Source organism: Mesoplodon bidens, assembly GCF_964165515.1.
Source record: "Mesoplodon bidens genome assembly, chromosome: 19".
Taxonomy (NCBI): Eukaryota; Metazoa; Chordata; class Mammalia; order Artiodactyla; family Ziphiidae; genus Mesoplodon; species Mesoplodon bidens.
This window is the reverse complement of record NC_138179.1, coordinates 23,605,604-23,620,454: the sequence shown is the minus strand read 5'-3', so window position 1 is coordinate 23,620,454 and position 14,851 is coordinate 23,605,604. Positions and strand designations below refer to the sequence as shown.

Below are 14,851 nucleotides of genomic sequence, written 5' to 3'. Positions count from 1 at the left end.
AATCGTGCAGATATTTACGAATATACGTGTGCCTTTATTTCCCTTCACACCTGTGCTGGCTTCCTCTTTCTTCTTCACCTTGCTGCTGCTGCTGTGTTTTAAACCCTGTAACAGTATATCGTGGAGGTTAGTCAATAGAAGGAGTGTCCTCGTTTTTTTAACACCTTCCTGACTCATTTCATGGATGGGCAGGTTGCTTCTCATCTTTTCCTGTGACCGTTACCTGCTGTGGATACCCTGTGTGTCCATCGTTCTGCACACGGTGGAGTGTCAGGGAAGGATCAGTTCTTGAAGTTGAAAGCCTGGAGCAAAGAGTGTGTTTGTAAATTTGACAGAAAGTGCCAGACAGCCTCCAGCGAGGCAAATCTATTTACCCTTCCACCAGCTATATCTACGAGTGCCCATTGACCCACAGCCTCGGCAGCACTGCGCACTTTCCAGGTTTTTTTTTTATATCTAAATGTATTTATTTATTTTTGGCTGAGTTAGGTCTTCGTTGCTGTGCACGGGCTTTTTCTAGTTGCGGCGAACGGGGGCTACTCTTCGTTGTGGCGCGCAGGCTTCTCATTGCGGTGGCTTCTCTTGTTGCGGAGCACAGGCTCTAGGCACATGGGCTCAGTAGTTGTGGCTCGCGGCCTCCAGAGCACAGGCTCAGTAGTTGTGGCACACGGGCTTCATTGCTCCGCCTCATGTGGGATCTTCCCGGACCAGGGCTCGAATCCATGTCCGCTGCATGGGCAGGTGGATTCTTAGCCACTGCACCACCAGGGAAGCCTCCCACTTTGCAGTTTTTAATTTTCTGTATGGAAAAGTTCTGTGTTTTTGCATTCAGTTGATTTCCTCTCTCCATCTCTCCCCCCACACTATTGCTGCCCTATGGGGACGGTGAGTGGATACCAGGGTATCTATGGCAGATGAAGGTCTGTCCTGCAGACCCTTCTCTGAGCAGTGGTCCAGCCCCTCTGCAGGCTGGCTGTTCCTTTACGTGCTTTTAGATCTCCAGGGAGGCCTCCTTTTGGACATTTGAATTTTCTGCTCGTGATCACATCACTAGAGTCCATTTCCTACATGCTGCTCCCCTTACTTTCCCCTGCTTCTTCCCTCTCTAATCTCCATCCTCCCCACCTCACCCCTGCATGGGTCCGATCTCTCGTTTGCAGTTTCCTCAGCTGCTACTTCTCCTTCTCCCTTTCCAATGATAGAGTCTTTTCAACAAAGAATCAGACTTGGACGAAAATCTCTGGACACCATTCCAAGCTGTGCATCTTAGGACACACGCTCAAGAATGAATTCCAGGGTAGAATGGGGTGTGGTGGCTGCATTTCTCTCCCCCTTAGGTTTTCTAGTTTGGGGTCTGGAGCTGGAGCCAAGCGTGTTTGGAGAGATGCTGTCAGACAGCATTGTCCAGTAGAACTTTCTGCGATGGTGGAAACGGTCTCTGTTTGTGCCATCCAATACCGTAGCCACTAACATGTGGCTGGTGAGCGCTTGAGTTGTGGCTAGTGTGACTGAGAGGCTGGGTCTTCATTTTCATTTTTATTTATATTTAAATCATTATATGTGCCTAGTGGCTACCATACTGGACAGCACAGCTCTAAGCCACACACTTTTCAGGATGAGAATAAGAGTCTAAGAAGAAGAGCGTATCTGCCTAGGTTTCCTCGAGTCAGAATACAACAGTAGTTCTTCCCCAAGATGTTCAAGCTTGGTGACCTATTTCTGAACTTCACGTGTTTCCCTTATTGGAAACACCAATGGGGTTAGGCTACCAGGAGCATCGGGGAAGGTCCCAAATTCTAACTTGGAATATTGGCCTTCCTTGAGGATGTGCATGGCAGATCCTGAGCTAGGCCTTGTGGACACAGAGGTGAACAAAGCAAGCCAGCCCTGTCTGAATGGAGCTTCTTGTATCTTTCAATAATGAGTTAAGTAGAAAGTCAGGATGCTTACAGAAAAGGAAGTGTATTAGTTTCCTATTGCCACAAACATAGTAGCTCAAAAGAACGCATCCTCTTCCATAGATCTGAAGGTCTGAAGTCTGAGATGAGTCACGAGGTTAAAGTCAGTGTCCCAGGGCTGGCTCCTTCTGGGGGATCTGGGGGGAATCCATTTCTTTCCTTTTGCATCTTGTAAAAGCTCCTTCCGTGGCTCATGGCTGCACATCCTGTTACCTTTTCTCCCCATTTCTGGCTTCACATTGGCTTTTCTTCCCTCTTTGACATTGTCTCCTTCTTATAAGGACCCTTGTGATTATAGTTAGGGCCCATCCAGATAATCCAGCAAAACCTTCTCATCCCCAAATCCTTAGTTTAATTACACCTGGCAAGTCCCTTTTTGCCATATAAGGTGACAGTTGTAGGCTCCAGGGATTAAGATGTGGCTCCATTTGGGGGGGCCATTTTTCAACCTGCCCCAGGGGGTAGCTTTCGATACTTGAAGGAGAGCAAGTTTGTGTCAGAGAACGTCATTAACCATGCGGGGCCCTTCCCAAGTGTTCCCGATTGGTGGAAATGGACAAGGCTTGAACCACTCCTGTGGAAGATCTGATGTTGTAAATCAGTGTAGCTCACTATTTACAGTAGCCAAGACATGGAAACCTAAATGCCCATCGACAGATGAATGGATAAAGAAGATGTGGTACATATATACAATGGAATACTACTCAGCCATAAAAAATAATGAAATAATGCCACTTGCAGCAACATGGATGGACCTAGAGATTATCATACTAAGTGAAGTAAGTCAGAAAAAGAAAGACAAATACCATATGATATCATTTATATGTGGAATCTAAAATAGGACACAAATGAACCTATCTGTGAAACGGAAACAGATGCATAGACATAGAGTAGAGACTTGTGGTTGCCAAAGGGGAGAGGGATGAGGGAGGGATGGAGGGGGAATTTGGGGATTAGCATATGCAAACTATTATATATAGAATGGACAAAGAACAGGGTCCTACTGTAGAGCACAGGGAACTATAGTCAATATCCTGTGATAAACCCTAATGGAAAAAGAATATGAAACAGGATGTTTATATATGTATAACTGAATCACTTTGCTGTGTGGCAGAAATTAACACAACACTGTAAATCAACTCTACTTCAATAAAATAAATTAAAAGAAAAAAGCAGTGCAGCTTATATTTTGGTGGGTCTCTGAGTCACCCAGGGAACGTGGGAAAAGGACAGTGGCCCCGATCTTATCCTGCTCCCATAAGCCGTGACCTGTGTGCCCCTTATGAACTCTCCAGGTGACTCCGCTCCTCGGTAAAGCTTGAGAAGCATTGCTCTTAGGAGTCCTCTCGGGGATGATCTGTGTGCGTGTCCGTGGAAGGTGGAACGTCTTGTCCTCTGTGCGTGTGTGAGTGCCAAAGCCGGGCTGCAGACAGGAAGTGCTGGAGGAGGCCGGAGGAGGGGCCCGTGTCTGCAGAACACCCCCACCTGGGCCACACCTGGGAGACAGGAGAAGGTGCAGCCTCACCGAGAAACAGGGAGGAGGGTGCTCCAAGCAGAGGGAGAGACTTGACTGCAACACCGAGGTAGGGGACACGGAGGCCGTTTGGAGCCAGAATGGACAGGGACAGGGGATTGATTTGACAGGAGGAGCACGAACAAGATTCACCTGTGGGTGTTTGCAGGCTTGAGGCAGGGCAGAGGCAGGATTCTGTCTGTAGTGCCGTCGGGGTGGCCTGGATGCAGACCCAGGCTGGGTGGTGGCCGGGAAGGTGGAGAAAACGTGATTTGAAAGGAAGTATGAATGGCATGGGCCTAACAATCAGTGACTACTAATTGGGCCGGTGTGTCGGGCGCTGGAATGCTGTGAGCCAGACGGACAAGGTCCCTGATCTTGGACGTTTGCTTTGGGGTAAGGAGGCATGTGGAGTTAAGCAATAAGCAGACAAACCCAAATAAACAAGAAGAACATTAGCCAGTGGTAAATGCTGTGCAGAATTAAATTGGTTCATGTGTGCTTGGGAGTAACTAAACGGTGGCTTCTTTAGATCGGTACTTGTGGGGGAACCTCCCGTTGAAGCTGATGTCTGGATCCAGCCGTGGGAATGAATTGCTGGGGGAAGGGCACTTCACGCAGAGGTAACAGTGAATGCCAAAGCCATAAGGCAGGACCAAACTTTCCCCATCCAAGGAACAGCTCAAACGGTGCCGTCCAAGCTTTTCTGTAGTGATGGAAGTGTTCTATATCTGCACTTGTCACGTGGCCAGCGGCCCCGTGTGACAACTCAGCACTTGAAAGGTGCCTGGTAAGACTTGGGAACCGAATTTCACGTTTTAGTTGTCATTCATTTAAATCTAACTTTAAAGACCAAGATACGGCTGTGGTCCACACTGCGTTGAATGGCACAGAGCAAGAAGGTTGGTGTGGCTGGAAGGGAAGTGGTATAAAATGATGAAGGATCAGGTAAATAGAAGGCAGACTTTATTGCTTTGTGAATTAGGCTAAATAGTTTGGATTCCTTTTTTCAAAGAGGAGTGCAAAGCCTTTGGATGCTTTTAATTAGGTGATATAACCTGATTAATGTTTTGCAAGTTCGCTCTGGCTACCATGTTGAGAATGGATTGTAGGGGATGAAGAGGGGAAGTCGTAGACCAGTTCGAAGACCATGGTAATGATACAGGGAGTGGTGGTGCCTTGGGAACAGGGTGGCAGCAGTGGAAACGGAGAAACGTGGGTGGATTCTGGATGAGCTTTGGAGGCAGATTGACAGGAGTTGAGAGGGACTGGATTGGGAAGGTGGAGAAGCTGACGATCCTAGATTTGGGGCTTAAGCAACAGGATGGATCATGGTGCCATTTGCCAAAATGAGGCATGGAGAACAGGTTTGGTTTTGCTTTTTTTTTTTTTTGGAAGCGAGGAAGATGGGCTCTGTTTTGGATCTGTTAGAGATTCCTCCTGAGCATTGGTGTAGCGCTGGCAAGTAGCCAGGTGGACATGGGGAAAGGTCAGGGCTAGAGAAGTGCATTTAGGGTCATCAGGAGATAGAGGGTGTATAAAGCTATGGGACAGGAAGGGTCGGGCCACTAAAGAGAATGAGCAGATAGGAAAGAAGGGTAGGGGGCAGGAGATTGCTGGAACATTTAAGGCTGAGCTCAGGGGAAGATCCAGACAGGCAACTAACTACCTGAGAAAACGTGAGATGCCATGGAAGCCATGAGAAGTCACAGTTTCCGGAAGGAGGGAACGTTGAATGCTGCTGCCTGGCCAAGGACTGTGGAAGAGTCCAAGGTGCCCTTGGATTTGGTAACAGCGTGAGGGTCATGAGTGATACTGGCGATCAGGCTCAGTGGAGTTGGGCTGGAGAGCATTAGAGGTCAGAAAGTAGGGGTCATGACTATAAGTAAGTCTTTTGGTGAAAATACTCGCTGTGATGAGAAGCAGAGGAATAGGCAGGGCCTGGAGGAGTGGGGTCAAAGGATAGATTTATCTCTCTTTTTAAAAAATTTTATGTATTTTAAAATTTATATATTTTAAAGTTTATTTTATGGAAGTATAGTTGATTTACAATGTTGTGTTAATTTCTGCTGTACAGCAAAGTTGTTCGGCTATATATATATATATATATATATATATATACATTCTTTTCCATTATGGTTTATCACAGGATATTGAATATAGTTTCCTGTGCTATACAATAGGACCTTGTTGTTTATCCTCTCTCTTTTTTTTTTTTTTTAAGCCAGGTGTTATATGCTGACAGGTAGAAAGCAGGTAGGTTGCCTTTGATAGGAGGAGGGCCTTTTAGCCACTGTAATGGGAGGGCAGGCTAAGAACATGGGTACTGACATGGGTAGGATGGAATTTGGGCAGTGGGTTGATGAGCGGTTGCTGTCAGATTGCTCTTGTCTTTCATGAGAAAGAGTGAAATAGTTGTTTTGAAGATGGAAAACAAGTCATTGCGTAACCATAGTAGGGTTGCTCGAACTATGCTTCTCAGACACCAATGTGCAAATGAATCACCTGGGGATTTGTTAAAATGCAGATTCTGCATTTCTAACATGCTTCCAGGTGGTGGTGATGCTCCTGGCTTTGGATCCCACTGTGAGCAGCAAGACTCCAGAGCACTTCTGCAGTGGGAAGCTTAAGAAGACACAATTTCTCATGTGTCCAGGAGATGCCTAAGTTGTTCGCTCATTGAATTTATTTTTAGGGCAGAGCAGCAAGAGTTGAGCGCCAGTTTGAGATTCGTGGCCGTTATTTAAAGTGGGTCTTCTCAATGTTAGAATTATCTGGAGGACTTAAAAACAAAACACCAGAGCCTGGGTATTTTGATTTTGATTGAGATTCTGAATTAATCTGTGTGGGGTGGATCCCAAGCACCCTACGTTTTAAAAGCTCCCCTGGTGATTCTAGTGTTCATCCAGGCTTGAGAAGCATTGATTTAAAATACCAGATCAGGGCTTCCCTGGTGGCGCAGTGGTTGAGAGTCCGTCTGCCGATGCAGGGGACACGGGTTCGTGCCCCTGGTCTTGGAAGATCCCACGTGCCGCGGAGCGGCTGGGCCCGTGAGCCATGGCCGCTGAGCCTGCGCGTCTGGAGCCTGTGCCCCGCAACGGGAGAGGCCACAACAGTGAGAGGCCCGTGTACCGCAAAAAAAAAAATAATAATAAAATAAAATAAAATACCAGGTCAAGGGGATGACCATGGGAGTAGGTGGCCAAAGGTGGTGGCACCATTGCCCTTAGGATGTGTGGGCCCCGTCTAGATAAACAACTTGAGTCACCCCAAATCAGCATGCCAAAGCTATTCTAGTCACCTAGTCTTACATAGTCCCACCAGAGAAATTCCATGTCAGCCAGCAGGAGCAATCTGCTCACCAGGCTGTTCTGGAATCTTCATAGCGTCCTGGGATGACCGTATAGGCACACAGTTCAGAGCTCCTGGGTGCATCTGGTCTACCTCATGTATGTGCTTCATGGGTGGGGGGAGGGACACATTTGGGTATGTAGAGGGTGTTGCTCAAAGGTTCTACCAATCCCTGCTCGTCCCAGGCTCCTTAAAACATTTCGAAAAAGGCACTCAGATGGTGGGGTCCCATGAGCCTTACAGCCTGGTCATGAACAAGAGCAGAGGAGAAAAACAGTTCAAAAACTGAGAGCCTGGGGGCCTCCCTGGTGGCGCAGTGGTTGAGAGTCCGCCTGCTGATGCAGGGGATACGGGTTCGTGCCCCGGTCCGGGAGGATCCCATATGCCGCAGAGCGGCTGGGCCCGTGAGCCATGGCCGCTGAGCCTGCGCATCCGGAGCCTGTGCTCCACAACGGGAGAGGCCACAACAGTGAGAGGCCCGCGTACTGCAAAAAAAAAAAAAAAAACTGAGAGCCTAACTTAGAAGATGAAACCTGTTATCCAGTTGCCAAAACTCATAACAGAGTCATGGTGGAAGTCAGGAACTAAAGGATCTCTGCATGTGGCAAGCAACTAAAACCTAGACAGCCAGCAAGGACCCCAGGTCTGCAAACACCACCCACACGAATGAACTTGGAAGGGGATTCTCTGCCAGCTGAACCTTGAGATGACCACAGCCCTGGATTGCAGCCTTGTGAGAAACCCTGGGTAAGGCTCAAAGTCTGGGTAAACTGTACCCAGATCCCTGCCCTGCAGGAACTGAGACCACACATTTGTTGTTTGAAGACCCTGAGCTTTGGGCTAACTTGGTACGCAGCAGTAAATAACTAGTAGCAGAGGTGAAGGCAATCTCATCAAAACTCTCCATCTCTTGGCTTTACTTTCCTCTGTGTCGGCATCATTTTCTAGCTTAGTCACCTCTTCAGAAAGATTCTAGAAACTCTCAGTAACTCCAAGAGAAAAAAGGAAAATCACTGGGCAGCTTTCCAATGGAGCCTGGGATGGCATAGTTGAGAGATGGGGTCATCCTGACCACACAGACTGAGGAAGGAACAAGAGTGGTACCCAGAGGAAGATAAAGGTCCGTTGGTTCCAGAGGGTGGAGAATGGAAATCTACCCCCAAATGGTAACTGACGAGACGTGGCAGTGATGGAATCCTTGATGTGAGCCTGGATGGGATTTGAGGGAACAGGTCCAGCTCTCAGGCAGAGAGAGGACCGAATGGTTAGTGTCACCGACATCAAGGGAAGAATCTCAAGGAACTTGGGGGAATGAGGTCTGGGAAAAGTCGTGTGAGAAATGGTGATCCCCGTTTTAACTGTGAGATTTCGTGTGCCCATGCCTGTGTGAGGACATTAAGAAGAGAACACGCTGGTGAGGTGCCGGGCAGGCAGGCAGAGACCATTCTTTTGAGAAGTCCAGCGGCAAGATTTTGCTCCTCTGTGTTCATAGGAGACAAGGTTGCCGGTTGCAAGGCTAGAAATATAATGCAATTAATCACCAAAGGGCAAGGCTGTCAGGAATCATATAAACCACTCCTTTCATCATCTGTTAAACGTGAGTTATTCCCCCAAGTCTTCTTTTAACCTAAAGTTTCCATTTCCTCCTTCTGAGCCTTCAGAACTCCTAACAAGGAGAGGAGTAGTTGGATCCCAGCCATCTCTTTTCTTCTCTCTTTCCTGGTCTCCTGTGAAGGTGCTAAGGAGCTGGACTAATAAGAAGCTGAGAATATTCCTCCAGTCCAGCAGGAGAGAAGAAGAGAAACGTTCTGGCGTGTCCCTGTCCCCATGATATGCCTTTTGGTATGAAATGGAGTCTGATTGTGAGTTTGGGAGGAAGTTAGCTGATCACGCTGTCAGATTTGTGCTATGCTTGGTTTGCAAGAGAATAGCTCTGGGAGAAAGATCTGGCAGAGGCCACCACGTGGACTGGTCACCCTTAGGTAGTGCATCCAGGGTGACTAATCTTGCAAAAGTTATGAAGCTGCAGCTTTCTTTTCAAGACCAGGTGTCGTGTATGTAGGCACCATGGCGCTGTTGTAACTGCCTGGGATGGCTCTCTCCCCTGTTGTATCAGGTGTATCTCATAGGGCAGGCTTGCAGGGTGTTAGAGGAGTCAGCTCCTGTCTGACCATCCGACTTGGCCACCTGAGCAAGAAAACGGAGGGAAAAATATGTTGGAGGAGAAATTACGAAGTGCCGGAATTCGTTCCTCACGTCCAGCACCCACACGGGGAAAGCTGGCTGCCTCTACCTAATCCACCCCAGGGCAGTGGAAAGATGCCTCTCTCAGGTCACTTGACACTGTGACCCAGTTTAAACTTTTCACCAGCCAGAGAGATTTAATACAAGGTGCCCACCTGCTCAGGCTGCCCACTTCAGCATGTGTGGTGGAAACCTAGCAGGGCTTTCTGCATCGCCTTTCCTGGAGCTCCGCAGGAATGCATCCTGACTTTGCAGGGGCTGGTAGAGCAGGCGCTGTTTGGTAAACAGGGGTGTGGCGGAGGGGGAGGGCTGGACGGGCGGGTCCCCAGCTCCCTCTGCTTTTTCCAATGACTCACAGGCTGTGATGTTGGAAGGGGCCTCTGAGATAGATCGTCTGATCCAGCAGGCTTATTTCACAAGCGTGATTTTGGAAACAGGGCTCAGGGAAGGTCCCGGAGAAGTGAGTGGAAGTGGGGGACACGGGACCCATCGCTCACCTCCACGCCCAGGGCCACACTCTGTCCCTCATGTAATCTTCTTTGATTATATATATATATATATATATATATATATATATATATATATATATGGCAGGGATGGAGTGGGGAATGGAATTCGGATTTGGACATGTTGAATTTGAGGTGTCAGTGGCCTGTGTCTCTGAAGCAGAATGTGGTTTGCCACATGAGTCAGAACCCAAGTTGGGGATCTGGGAGTGGTCCACAAGGATGCAGAGGAAGGGCCGCAAGAGGCTGATCTTGGGCTCATTGTCTTCCATTAGTGATTAACAGCCTGCGGTCAGTGGGCTGTGTTCTCCTTGGTTTCATGGCTGCTGTTCTGGGCTGTCATCCATACCCTGGAAGGGGAGAGGCAGCCCAGAGTTGTCCCACATTTGCAAGCTGGTTTGATGAGCCCACATGCCCATCCCTTAGTCCATGGGTGAAGGACGTGTTCCCACTTCTCTGCAGAGGCAGAGATTAGAGTGATGTGGCCACAAGCCAAGGAATGCCTGCAGCCACTGGGGAGTCTGGAAGGGTCGAGGAACGAAGCCCCCTAGGACCTGCAGGGTGAGTGCAGCCCTGCTGACACCTTGGTTTTGACACAGTGCAACTGATTTCAGACTTCTGGCCTCCAGAATTGTAAGAGGAAAAAAATGGGTGTTGGTTTAAGCTGCCAGGTTTGTGGTTATTTGTTACAGCAGCTGCAAGAGACTAATACAGTGAGCATTTGTCAAAGTCAGCCTGTCAAGATGCCCCCTGGGGGGAAAAGTGATCCCTGGTCAATGAACTTTGAACGTGGAACAAATGAACGTTCATTCATTCATTCAACTTTTTTTTTTTTTTTTTTTTTTTTTTTTGCGGTACGCGGGCCTCTCACCACTGTGGCCTCTCCTGTTGCGGAGTACAGGCTCCGGACACGCAGGCTCAGCGGCCATGGCTCACGGGACCAGCCGCTCCATGGCACGTGGGATCCTCCCAGACCGGGGCACGAACCTGTGTCCCCTGCATCGGCAGGCAGACTCTCAACCACTGCGCCACCAGGGAAGCCCCATTCAACAACCCTTTTTTTGAGCACCTGTTGCACTTTAGACGCTGTTCTAAGTGCTGGGCATTTATAACACAGTCCCTGCCGACACTGCTTGGATTCTTCTGGGGAAATCAGACAGTAGAAAACAAATATGACATAATATCAGGTTAATGAGGTTCTGTTTTCCTCTCAGAGCAGAGGGTAACAGGAGTTGCTATTTTCTATGAGGTCAACAGGAAGAGTCGCTGGTTGCTAATATTTGAACAGAGACCCAAATAAAATAAGGCAACAAGCCTGTGGGTGTCTCAGGAGTGTGTGTCCCAGGGGAAGGAAGAGTTGACGCACAGGGGCTCCTCCATTGGGTCTGGAATACAGGGAGGGAGGGGCTTTCACTCTGAGGAAGGTGGGCATCCACTGGAGAGATTTGATTGGAGGCATGACATGATTTTTTTTTTTAAAGATTGAGATAAAATTCGCCTAACCTAAAATTAACCATTTTAAACTGTATGATTCACTGATATTTTAGTGCGTTTGCAGTATTGTGTGACCACTGCCTCTGTCTAGTTCCAAAACATTTTCATCACACCTGAAGGAGACCTCATGCCCATCAAGCAGTCACTGCCCATTACCTCTCAGGCCCTGCTCCCCCAGCCAAGGGCAATCACTGATCTACTCTCGGTCTCTGTGGATTATCTATTGTGACATCTTTGATGGGTTTTTAAGACGAATCATTGTGACTGCTGGGTAGAGAATGAGTGGGAGGTGGTGGCCCCAATTAAAAACCAGGAGAGAGCTTCCCTGGTGGCGCAGTGGTTGGGAGTCCGCCTGCCGATGCAGGGCACGCGGGTTCGTGCCCCAGTCTGGGAGGATCCCACGTGCCGCGGAGCAGCTGGGCCCGTGAGCCATGGCCGCTGGGCCTGCGCGTCCGGAGCCTGTGCTCCGCAGCGGGGGAGGCCACAGCAGTGAGAGGCCCGCGTACTGCAAAAAAAAAAAAAAAAAAAAACAAACCAGGAGAGCAGTTGGCTGAGAGAGGTGGCTGGCGTGAGCCGTGGCCAAAAGTAGAGGCGGGGAAGGAAGATGGTGTGTAGGCTTGGATTCAGGATGTTGTTAACATCATCACTTCAGGCCTCTGAGAAGGCTCGGGTTAATCTGCATTTGACAGCAGAGCATCATTTCAGATAGCTATTCAACGTGTCGAAGGGTCCGAAAAGACATGATATAGTGAAGAGAGTACTGGGTCGGAACTCTGGAGAAGCAAGTTCTGAGGTTACCGCCTCGTAGTTTTAAGACTTCAGGCCTGTCTCACTTCACATCCGGGCATCCTCCTCCAAAAACTGAGGACGCTAACTAGCTGCCAGATTCCGCAATTCAGTGACTTCTTGCCCAAGGATAAATCACCGATATTTGTGAAGATGCTCCTGCATCTGGGGAAGGTGGGTGTCTTTGTGTCAGCACACCTGGATTTCTCCCCACCCCGCTGGCTCTGAAAGCCAAGAATAAACAGCTGGCGTAATCGAGTAGGAAGGAGGACTTAACGTTCTTAGGCAAATCGAATTTCTATGAAAGTGGAAGAGTCGGGTGTTGGAAGCCTGCCTCGTGGCCGGCATCAGGATTTTATGGGATTTGCTAGGAGGGGCGGTCCTCTGATGCGGTGGTGTGATATGCTTGTGTCTCTCCTGGGTGGGAGGTGAGGTGCACAGAGCTGTTCCTAATAATTCTGAAGTTTGCGGGAGATTTACTTTTGTGTATAAGTTTTTTGTTTTGTTTTGTTTTGTTTTTTTGGCCGCACAGCCTGCAGGAATCTTAGTTGCCCACCCAGGGATCGAACCCGCGCCCCCTGCAGTGGAAGCGCAGAGTCTTAACCGCTGGACCGCCAGGGAGGTCGCTACTTTTGTGTATAAATCTGAGCAAACTCAAAGTTATCCCCGTTACAACACACTCTCGCTGGCCTTGCGTTCTGGCATGTGTTCTTTCCTCATTTTCCATGCTGTACGCTTAAAAGCCTTTGTTTTTATTTGGAGCAAAAGTAATAGCATACATGTGGTTAAAAATGAAAATCAAATAGTACTGGAAGGCTTAGAGTGCAAAGCAGCACACTCACACCCACGCCTCTCCTTTCCAGTCGCATTTGACTTTTAGTTCTCCTGGCAGCTACTTCCACAATTTTAAATAAAGTGCTTACGTGTTGTTTCGGAATTTGTTAACTTTTAACACTGTCTGTTGGTTCCCTGTTATGAAGATGAGGGGTTGTTTACACTATACCTGCCCTTTCCCCAGGTCTTCACTGACACCTGGGTGGTAGAAGCTACAGCTGGAAATTGATACCCAGGGGTTGCTTTTTAAGGACCTGGTTCAAACCAAGGGTTAAAATGAACAGCCCTATGAAACTCATGGTCTTTTAAGAATTTTTTTCTTTTTTTAACTGTCTCCTTTCTCTGAACCCCTTGGAGGAATTTCTTTCGGCTTTAGGGTAGGAATGGCGTTTCCCTTGAGCAGGTGGCTTATTTTATCTTAAGGACACAGAGGACCCTTTAGCCAAACACATTTCCCTCTTTGCTCTGGCTGCAAAGCTCTGTGCCAGATTTGCCCCCCACCCCGCCCCACCTTGTGCTGGGAGATTGGACTGGAGAGGTCCCTGACCTCAGCCAAACGTCACCTAATTTTTTCTGCTCCTGTTTTCTCTGGATCCAATCTGGCACTCTCGGGGTCTGCATCAGGGAAATGTGGCGTGGGGACTTTCACTAATTCTCTCCCCTCCGCGCCAGCCTCCCAGCCTCTCCCCGCTCTGAAATCAGACCTGCCGAACTTGACCTCCCTCCTCTGGGTTTTGTGCCCACACCGCACTCCCCCCCAACCCCCCGCCGCCCTGCTGCCAGCATGGGAAGCAACCACTCCAGAAATAGGACACGTGGCGGCCTGCCCTGGGTCATTAAGGGTGATTTACTTCCCTTTTAGAGACACCGGGCTGGATGAGGATTTACCTGGAGTCCCTTCAGTGCGCCGGGCTGAGCATTGTAAAAAGATGCTCGGTAATCAGGGCTGCCCTGGGCCGGGCCTGTGCTGGTTTAACGCGAGTCGGCCAGAAGCCAAGGAGCTTCATGTTGGCGCGCTTGGTCCCCTTCTTCTGAACCCTCGTCGCCTCAGCTGAGGGGCTCCGGGTACCGGACTGTTAGAGGCAGGAAGGATGCCAGCAGCCGGGCTGCCTGGGATCTTGGACCCATCTCCACCATCCTTCCGACCCCAACCCACCTCCCTGCTACCCCTAACGGGGCCGCAGTTAGGCTGGCTCAGTAATTTATTCTTCCTTTTTTCTGTCTTTTGAAGCAGCACATGCCTTTCCCCGCTTTAATCTTACTAAGTTGTAGCTGGTGCGGTTGCCTCTGGACAGTGAGATGGGGGAGCTCCGCTCTGGGTGAAGCCCCAGCAGCCCCCCCTGCCCAGCGGACTTGTCTGCTCCTGGCACAGCCCATCAGGACTTTATTCCCTCCCCTCCTTCTGGCTCTAACCCCTAACAGGTGGTACATTTCTTTGTTTTCAGTTACTTTCTTTTTGTGGTGGTGGTGGTTGCTTTGGCCCCCGATGCTCGGCTTTGTTGGGATCTTAGTTCCCCGATGCTCGGCTTTGTTGGGATCTTAGTTCCCCGACCAGGGATTGGACCTGGGGCCACGACAGTGAAAGAGCTGAGTCCTAACCACTGAATGACCAGGGAACTCCCTCAGTTACTTTCTTTCTTTTTTTTTTTTTTTTTTTTGTGGTACGCGGCCTCTCTCGTTGCGGAGCACAGGCTCCGGAGGCGCAGGCTCAGCAGCCATGGCTCACAGGCCCAGCCACTCCGCAGCATGTGGGATCTTCCCGGATTGGGGCATGAACCCGTGTCCTCTGCATCGGCAGGCGGACTCTCAACCACTGCGCCACCAGGGAAGCCCCAGTTACTTTCTTAACAGAGGATGCTTAGGGGCCTGTGGATTTCAGAACTGGGAGGACCTCAGAATTTAGCCCTGCTTCCATTTCTGTGCCGTAAAGAAAGGGGCCCTCGTTTCCGAGCTCAGCGGGGGCGGGCTGGCTGCCTTCTGAGACGGTAAGGCTCGCTGAATCCGTCTTCTTTACGGCAATGAAGTCTTCCGAAATGCTTGAGGGAACCCTTCAGAAAGCCCTCTTCATCCATCCATCCATCCATCCATCCATCCATCCATCCATCCATCCATCCATCCATCGTGATTCAGTGAACCTTTATTGAATTTCTTCAGTGTGCAAGGCA

General features: G+C 49.3%; 1 protein-coding gene across 4 annotated transcripts in view; it reads left to right on the top strand.

Moving 5' to 3' along the window:
• Positions 1–14,851, top strand: part of GAS7 (growth arrest specific 7) — a 205,032-nt gene that overhangs the window by 58,955 nt on the left and 131,226 nt on the right. The gene's annotated exons all lie outside the window — the stretch shown is intronic.